Source organism: Neofelis nebulosa, chromosome 5 (assembly GCF_028018385.1).
Source record: "Neofelis nebulosa isolate mNeoNeb1 chromosome 5, mNeoNeb1.pri, whole genome shotgun sequence".
Lineage (NCBI taxonomy): Eukaryota > Metazoa > Chordata > Mammalia > Carnivora > Felidae > Neofelis > Neofelis nebulosa.
In genome coordinates this window covers 1,402,055-1,411,373 of record NC_080786.1, presented here as the reverse complement: position 1 = coordinate 1,411,373, position 9,319 = coordinate 1,402,055, and positions in this window count along the sequence as shown.

Genomic DNA, 9,319 nt, shown 5'->3' with positions numbered 1-9,319 from the left:
AGACTTGCTGGATAAAGGATTCTTGGCTGGATATTTTTTTCTGTTCATCACATTGAAGATTTCCTGCCATTCCTTTCTGGCCTGCCAAGTTTCAGTAGAAATCAGTTGCATTCTTATACACTAATAATGAAGCAACAGAAAGACAAAGAAACTGATCCCATTCACAATTGCACCAAGAACCATAAAATACCTAGGAATAAACTTAACCAAAGATGTAAAAGATCTGTATGCTGAAAACCATAGAAAGCTTATGAAGGAAATTGAAGAAGATATAAAGAAATGGAAAAACATTCCGTGTTCATGGATTGGAAGAATAAATATTGTTAAAATGTCAATACTACCCAAAGCTATCTACACATTCAATGCAATCCCAATCAAAATTGCACCAGCATTCTTCTCGAAGCTAGAACAAACAATCCTAAAATTTGTATGGAACCACAAAAGACCCCGAATAGCCAAAGTAATATTGAAGAAGAAGACCAAAGTGGGAGGCATCACAATCCTAGACTTTAGTCTCTACTACAAAGCTGTAATCATCAAGACAGCATGGTATTGGCACAAAAACAGACACAGAGACCAATGAAATAGAATAGAGACTCCAGAATTGGACCCACAAAAGTATGGCCAACTCATCTTTGACAAAGTAGGAAAGAATATCCAATGGAAAAAAGACAGTCTCTTTAACAAATGGTGCTGGGAGAACTGGACAGCAACACATAGAAGAATGAAACTAGACCACTTTCTTACCCTATTCACAAAAATAAACTCAAAATGGATGAAGGACCTGAATGTGAGACAGGAAACCATCAAAACCCTGGAGGAGAAAGCAGGAAAAAGCCTTTCTGACCTCAGCTGCAGCAATATCTTATTCGACACATCTCCAAAGGCAAGGGAATTAAAAGCAAAAATGAACTATTGGGACCTCATGAAGGTAAAAAGCTTCTGCACTGCAAAGGAAACAATCAACAAAACTAAAAGGCAACCAATGGAATGGGAAAAGATATTTGCAAATGACATATGGGACAAAGGGCTAGTATCCAAAATCTATCAAGAACTCACCAAACTCCACACCCGAAAAACAAATAATCCAGTGAAGAAATGGGCAGAAGATATGAATAGACACTTCTCTAAAGAAGACACCCAGATGGCCAACAGGCACATGAAAAGATGCTCAACGTCACTCCTCATCAGGGAAATACAAATCAAAACCACACTCAGATATCACCTCACGCCAGTCAGAGTGGCCAAAATGAACAAATCAGGAGACTATAGATGCTGGAGAGGATGTGGAGACACGGGAACCCTCTTGCACTGTTGGTGGGAATGCAAATTGGTGCAGCCGCTCAGGAAAACGGTGTGGAGGTTCCTCAAAAAATTAAATCTAGATCTACCCTATGACCCAGCAATAGCACTGCTAGGAATTTACCCAAGGGATACAGGAGTACTGATGCACAGGGCACTTGTACCCCAATGTTTATATAAGCACTTTCAACAATAGCCAAATTATGAGAAGAGCCTAAATGTCCATCAACTGATGAATGGATAAAGAAGTTGTGGTTTATATACACAAAGGAATACTACATGGCAATGAGAAAGAATGAAATATGGCCTTTTGTAGCAATGTGGATGAAACTGGAGAGTGTTATGCTGAGTGAAATAAGTCATACAAAGAAAGACAGATACCATATGGTTTCACTCTTATGTGGATCCTGAGAAACTTAACAAAAGACCATGGGGGAGGGGAAGGGGTAAAAAAAAGTTACAGAGAGGGAAGGAGGCAAACCATAAGAGACTCTTAAAAACTCTTAAAAACTGAGAACAAATTGAGGTTTTATGGGGGATGGGAGGGAGGGGAAAGTGGGTGATGGGTATTGAGGAGGGCACTTGTTGGGATGAACACTGGGTGTTGTATGGAAACCAACTTGACAATAAATTTCATATTTAAAAAAATCACATGCAGCTGAACCCCATGTCAGGCTCTGCTTTTGAGGAACCTAAGACACAGGGGAAAGTTATACTCAGGAAAAAAGTTACCACAGAGTCATAAAGATAGAGAAAAGCTAGGCAGATGTCAATAGGAGAGATTGCCAGGAGGAGTTGGAACTGGGGTAGGAGACTTGCTTTTCACCATCAGCTTTTCTGTTATCTTTAATTCATTACTATGAGTTTGCCTTACTATGATTCAAATATATTAAATTTAAAAACAAAAAACACACATCCACATTACCTCCAAATGAAGTAAGGGGCCTGCATTTAATGGTCATCCAGATTTCCTTTTGGAAAGTCAAAATATTTTCAAAAGTTTTGCTGGGCCTAGAATGAAATCTGTATTCCAGGTGAATTTATCTCTTTATCTGCAGGTGGCTAGAAGGTTCACATCATTTTTTGCTGCAATTTGACTGTTTACTGCAAGTAACCAAATCCTAAATCAGAATAGAGTGAAAAACAAAAACAAAAATGGGGGCCTTGGTTATTTGTTACTAAACCATAAGACGTTAAGATTATTGTAATACCATCCAATGTCAATAACACCCAATGCGTTCTTCAGTTAAATGACAAGGAAGGAGAATTTGAGGAACAGGATAGTTGGCTGAGTGGAAGCTCTGAAAGGTACTGGTCCTACAGGTTCTGATCCAAAGGGAAGACAGCTTCTGCCTCTGGATGGGGAGTAGCACTGTTCAGGAGAAAGGCAAAGTCCTTACTGCAGTGAGCAGGGGACAAGGAGGTAGGGGGCCCAAGGTCTGCTATGTGACCGAGTTGGCAGCACCGTGGTCTGAGACTGGGATGCCAGCTGATGGAGGCCTGGAGCAAGGGATGGGGTCCACAGAAGCCAGTTCATAAAGCATTCGTGCAACAACGATTTGATGCCTCCTCTGTGTTGGGGACCACGAGGGATGTTGGGGACACAGAGGAGAACAATTGAAAGAAATGAGATGTGTCAGTCAAGGACCTTGATGGCAGGCAACAGAAACAGATTTTGTCCAAAAGCAGCAAAACTGACTTTATTGAAAAGATAATGAGCGACAGAATCACAAGAAGGTTACAGAAGGGTCCTGGAAACAGGCAGGAAAGAAGGCAGCTCCAGTTGGAGGGGTTTACATGGTTCCTTATTCTTTTTTTTTTTTTTTTTTTTAATTTTTTTTTCAACGCTTTTTATTTATTTTTGGGACAGAGAGAGACAGAGCATGAACGGGGGAGGGGCAGAGAGAGGGAGACACAGAATCGGAAACAGGCTCCAGGCTCCGAGCCATCAGCCCAGAGCCTGACGCGGGGCTCGAACTCACGGACCGCGAGATCGTGACCTGGCTGAAGTCGGACGCTTAACCGACTGCGCCACCCAGGCGCCCCACATGGTTCCTTATTCTTGAAGGAGTAACTTCGTTGACAGTGTGACCTCAGGTCATGACGTCTTGGAATGCGGGGAATTGACCTCTCCTTAGGCTTCTCGCAGAGCCTGGGTGGGGAAAGGCCTGATGAGGCCAGAAGGGCCATTTTTTTAAATGTATATATTTTGAAATTCCAGTATTGTTAATATACAGTGTAATATCCGTTTCCGGTGTGCCACATAGTGATTCAACCATTCCATACATCACCCAGTGCTCATCACAAGTGCACTCCTTAATCCCCGTCATCTGTTTCCCCCATTCCCCACCCATCTTCCCTCTGGTAACCATCAGCTTGTTCTCTAGAGTTAGGGGTGTTCCTTGGTTTCTCTCTCTTTTTCCCTTTGCCTGTTTGTTTTGTTTCTTAAATTCCACATGTGAGTAAGATCATATGGTATTTATTTTTCTCTGACTTATTTCACTTAAGTGCCATCATCTCTTGCTCATCATGTCATTGCAAATGGCAAGATTTCATTCTTTTTTGTGGCTGAATAATATTTCACACATATATAAATACCACATCTTCTTTATCCATTGATCTATCGATGGACACTTGGGCTATTTCCATAATTTGCTATTGTAAATGCTGCTGCCATAAACATAGGCGTGCATGTATCTCTTTGAATTACTGTTTTTGTATTTGTTTGGTAAATACCCAGTAGTGTGATTATTACATCATAGTGTACTTCTAGGTTTATCTTTTGAAGGAATCTCCATATTGTTTTCCACAGTGGCTGTGCCAGCTTGCATTCCTGTGGACGGTGCACGAGTGTTCCTTTTTCTCCCCATCCTTGCCAACACTTGCTTCCTGGGTTTTTTATTTTACCCATTCTGACAGGCGTGAGATGATATCTCACTGAAATTTTGATTTGCATTTCCCTGATGATGAGTGGTGTTGAGCATCTTTTCATATGCCTCATGGCCACCTGGATGTCTTTGGAGAATGTCTGTTCATATCTTCTGTGCATTTTTTAATTGGATTATTCATTTTTGGAGTGTTGAGTTGTATAAGTTCTTTATATATTTTGGATACTAACCTTTTATTAGATATGTCATTTGCAAATATTTTCTCTCATTTTGTAGGCTGCCCTTGAGTTTTGCTGATTGTTTCCTTCACTCTGCAGAGGAAATAAGAATAAGCTTTTTATTTTGATGTGGTCTCAATAGTTTATATTTGCTTTTGCTTCCTTTGCCTCAGGAGACAAATCTAGAAAAATGTTGCTACAGCTGATTTCAGGGACATTACTGCCTATGATGTCTTATAGGATTTTTATGGTTTCAGGTATGACACTTAGGACTTGAATCCATTTTGAGTTTATTTTTGTGTAAGGTATAAGAAAGTGGTCCAGTTTCATTCTTTCTTATGAAGCTGACCAGTTTTCCCAAAACCATTTGTTGAAAGGACTGTCTTTTTCCCGTTGGATATTCTCTCCTGTTTTGTTGAATAATAATTGACCACATAACGTGGGTTTATTTCTGGGTTTTCTATTCTGTTCTATGGATCCATGTGTCTATTTTTGTGCCAGTACCATACTGTTGTGAGGACCACAACTTTGTAATATTACTTGAATTCTGGAATTGTCATGCCTCTAGCTTTGCTTTTCTTTTTCAAAATTGCTTTGGCCATTTGGGGGTCTTTTGCGGTTCCATATAAATTTTAGGATTGTTTGTTCTAGTTCTGTGGAAAATGCTGTTGGTATTTTCATAGGGATTATATTAAGCATGTAGACTACTCTGGGAAGTATAGACATTTTAATCCTTGAGCATGGAATGTCTTTCCATTTCTTTGTGTCTTCTTCAATTTCTTTCATAAGTGTTTTATAGTTTTCACAGTACAGGTCTTTCACCTCTTTGGGTGGGTTTATTCCTAGGTATCTTATTGTTTTTGGTGCAATTGTAAATAGGATTGTTTTCGTAATTTCTCTGCTGCTTTATTATTAGCGTATAGAAATACAACAGATTTCTGCACATTAATTTTGTATCCTGTTACTTTGAATTCATTTGCCAGTTCTAGTAGTTTTTTTTTGTTTGTTTGTTTTTTTTGAGACAGAGAGAGACAGAGCATGAACAGGGGAGGGGCAGAGAGAGAGGGAGACACAGAATCTGAAGCAGGCTCCAGGCTCTGAGCTGTCAGCACAGAGCCCGACGCGGGGCTTGAACTCACGGACCGCGAGATCGTGACCTGAGCCGAAGTCGGCTGCTCAACCGACTGAGCCACCCAGGCACCCCAGTTCTAGTAGTTTTTTGACAGAATCTTCAGGGTTTTCTATATATAGACTCATGTCATTTGCAAATAGTGAAAGTTTGACTTCCTTGGGCCCTTTGTTTCTTTATGTTGTCTGATTGTTGTGGCCAGGGCATCCAGTACTATGTTGAAGAACAGTCGTGACAGCAGACATCCCTGTCGTGTTCCTGACTTCAGGGGGAAAGCTCTCAGTTATTCTCTATTGAGTATGATGTTTGCTGTGGGTTTTTCATAGATGGCCTTTATTATGTTGAGGTATGTTCCCTCTAAACCTACTTTGTTGAGGGTGTTTATCATGAATGGATGTTGTATTTTGTCAAATGTCTTTTCTGCATCTACTGAAATGATCATATGGTTTTCACCCTTTCTCTTACTGATGTGATGTATCATGTTGACTGATTTATGAATATTGAACCACCCTTGCATCCCAGGAATAAATCCCACTTGATCGTGGTGAATGGTTTTTTAAATATATTGTTGGATTCAGTCTGCTAATATGTTGTTGAGGATTTTTACGTCTATGTTCATCAGGGATGTTTGTTTGTAGTTCTCTTTTTTAGCGGGCTCTTTATCTGGCTTTGGTATCAGGGTAGATGCTGGCCTCATAAAATGAATTTGGAATATTTTCTTCTACCATTTTTGGAATAGTTTGAGATGGATAGGTATAAACTCTTCCTTAAATGTTCAGTAGAATTTGTCTGTGAAGCCATCTGGTCCTGGAATTTTATTTGTTTTGGGAGTTTTTTGATTACTGATTCGACTTCCTTGCTAGAATTTGAATCCATTCAAAGTTTCCATTTCTTCCTACTTCAGTTTTGGTAGGTTGTTTGTCCATTTCTTCTAGGTTGTCTAACTTGTTGGCATATAGTGTTTCATAAGCTTCTCTTACAATGGTTGGTATTTCTGTGGTTATTATTTCTCCTCTTTTATTTGTGATTTTGTTTACTTAAATCTTGAGTCCTTTCTCTCTCCCCACCTCTCTCTTTTGATGAGTCTAGGTAGATGTTTATCAACTGTGTTGATCTTTTCAAAGAACCAGCTCCTCGTTTTATCGGTCTGTTCTATTGTTCTAGAATAGTTTAGAATAGATATAGTTTCTGTATCATTTGTTTCTGCTCTAATCTTTATTGTTTCCTTCCTTATGCTAGTTTTGAGTTTTGTTTGTTGTTCTTTTTCTAGCTCCTTTAACATGTTAGATTGTTTATCTGTGATTTTTCTTGCTTCCTAAGGTAAGCCTATTTTGCTATAAACTTCCCACTTATGACTTTTGCTGCATCCCAAAGCTTTCAAAGCTTTTCATTTTTATTGGTTTCCATGTGTTTTTTAATTTTTTCTTTAATTCCCTGGTTGAACCATTCAGTTTTTAGTAGCATGTTATTTAATCTCCACGTACTTGTGCTCTTTCCAGATTTTTCCTTGTAATTGATTTCTAGTTTCATAGCATTGTGGTCAGAAAAGATGAATGGTATGACTTCAATCTTTTTGAATTTGTGGAGGCTTGTTTTGTGGCCTAATATATGATCTCTTCCGGAGAATGTTCCGTGTGCACTTAAAAAGAATGTGTATTCTGCTGTTTTAGGATAGAATGTTCTGAATATATCTGTTAAATCCATCTGTTCCAGTGTGTCATTCAAAGCTATTGTTTCTTTGTCGATTTTCTGTTTTAATGATCTGTCCATTCATGTAAGTGGGGTGCTAAAGTCCCCTACTATTTTTTTTTTTTTTTTAATTTTTTTTTTCAACGTTTTTTATTTATTTTTGGGACAGAGAGAGACAGAGCATGAACGGGGGAGGGGCAGAGAGAGAGAGGGAGACACAGAATCGGAAACAGGCTCCAGGCTCCGAGCCATCAGCCCAGAGCCTGACGCGGGGCTCGAACTCACGGACCGCGAGATCGTGACCTGGCTGAAGTCGGACGCTTAACCGACTGCGCCACCCAGGCGCCCCAAAAGTCCCCTACTATTATTGTATTACTATCGATTAGTTTATTTGTTTGTTATTAACTGTTTTACATATCAGAGTGCACCTATGTTGGGTGCGTGAATATTTACAATTGTTACATCTTCTTGTTGGATTGTCCCCTTTGTAATTATATAGTACCCTTCTTTGTCTCCTTTTACAGTCTTCACTTTAAAATCTATTTTGCCTGAAAAATAAAATAAAATCTATGTTGTCTGATATAAGTATTGCAACTCTGGCTTTCTTTGGACATCCATTTACATGATAAATGTTTCTCCACCCCCTCACTTCCAATCTGCAGGTGTCTTTAGGTCTGAAATGTGTCCCTTATAGGCAGCATATAGATGAATTTTTTTTTTATCCATTCCATCCCCCTATTTCTTTTCATTGGAGTGTTTAGTTCACTTACATTCAAGGTAATTATTAACAGTATGTATTCATTGCCATTTTGTTACTTGTTTATGGTTGTTCTCGTAGTTTTTCTCTGATCCTTTCTTCTCCTTCTCTCTTTTATGGTTTGCTGGCTTTCTTTAGTGATATACTCAGAGTCTTATCTCTTTATTCTTTTCATATCTATTACTTGTTTTTGATTTGTGGTTACCATTAGGTTTGTATATAACATCTTCTGCAAATAGCAGTCTATATTTAGTTGATGGCCACTTGAGTTTGAACTCATTCTTTACTCTTCTCCCTCCCATGTTTTAGGTATATGGTGTCATACTTTACATCCTTTTATTTTGTGAATCTCTTGACTGATTTTTTTACAGAAATATGGGGCACCTGGGTGGCTCATTTGGTTAAGCATTCGACTCTTAATTTCAGCTCAGTTCATGATCTCACAGTTTATGAATTTGACCCCTGAATCAGGCTCTGTGCTGATGGTGCAGAGCCTGCTTAGAATTCGCTCTCCTTCTCTCCTCCCCTTCCCTGCTCTCTCTCTCAGTCTCTCTCTCACTCAAAATAAATAAATAAACTTAAAAAAAGAGAAATATTTATTTTTATTGCTTTTGTGTTTCCTACTTTTCATACTCTTACTTAGGGTCTTTCCTTTCCACTCGAAGAATCCACTTTAATAATTTTCGTAGCGCTGGTTTAGTGGTCATGAACTTCTTTAGTTTTTGTTTGACTGAGAAACTCTTTATCTCTCCTTCTATTCTGAATAATAGCCTTGCTGGATAGAGTATTCTTGGCTGTGGATTTTTCCCTTTCAGCACTTTGAATTAATCATGCTGGCCCATTCTTTTTTTTTTTTTTTTTTAATTCTTAATGTTTATTTATTTTGAGAGAGAGAGAGAGAAAGAGAGAGGACAAAGCACGAGTTGGGGAGGGGCAGGAGAGCGGGGGAGCACACAGGATCCGAAGCGGGTTCCATGCTGACACCAGAGAGCCCAATGTGGTGCTCGAACTCGTGAACTGTGAGATTATGACGTGATCTAAAGTCAGAAGCTTAACTGACTGAGCCACCCAGGCGCCCCCAGAAGGGCCGTTCTCGAAGGTGCTCTGTGTTGAAGAGCTGCAGTGGGGGAACCGCTGCTCCCTGCGGTGAGCGGAAGGGGTCTTGGAGGTACAGCAGGGTGAAAGCCAGAAGGCTCTTGCTATAATGGAGTAGAGGCGAGACAAACGCCAAGGGGGTGTGGAACTGAGGTTAGCGGACGGATCGGCCACGGCAGACCTTGCCATAAAGTAGAAGGAGCCACGAGGACAGTTTCTGCACGTATCCAGCATTGCAAAG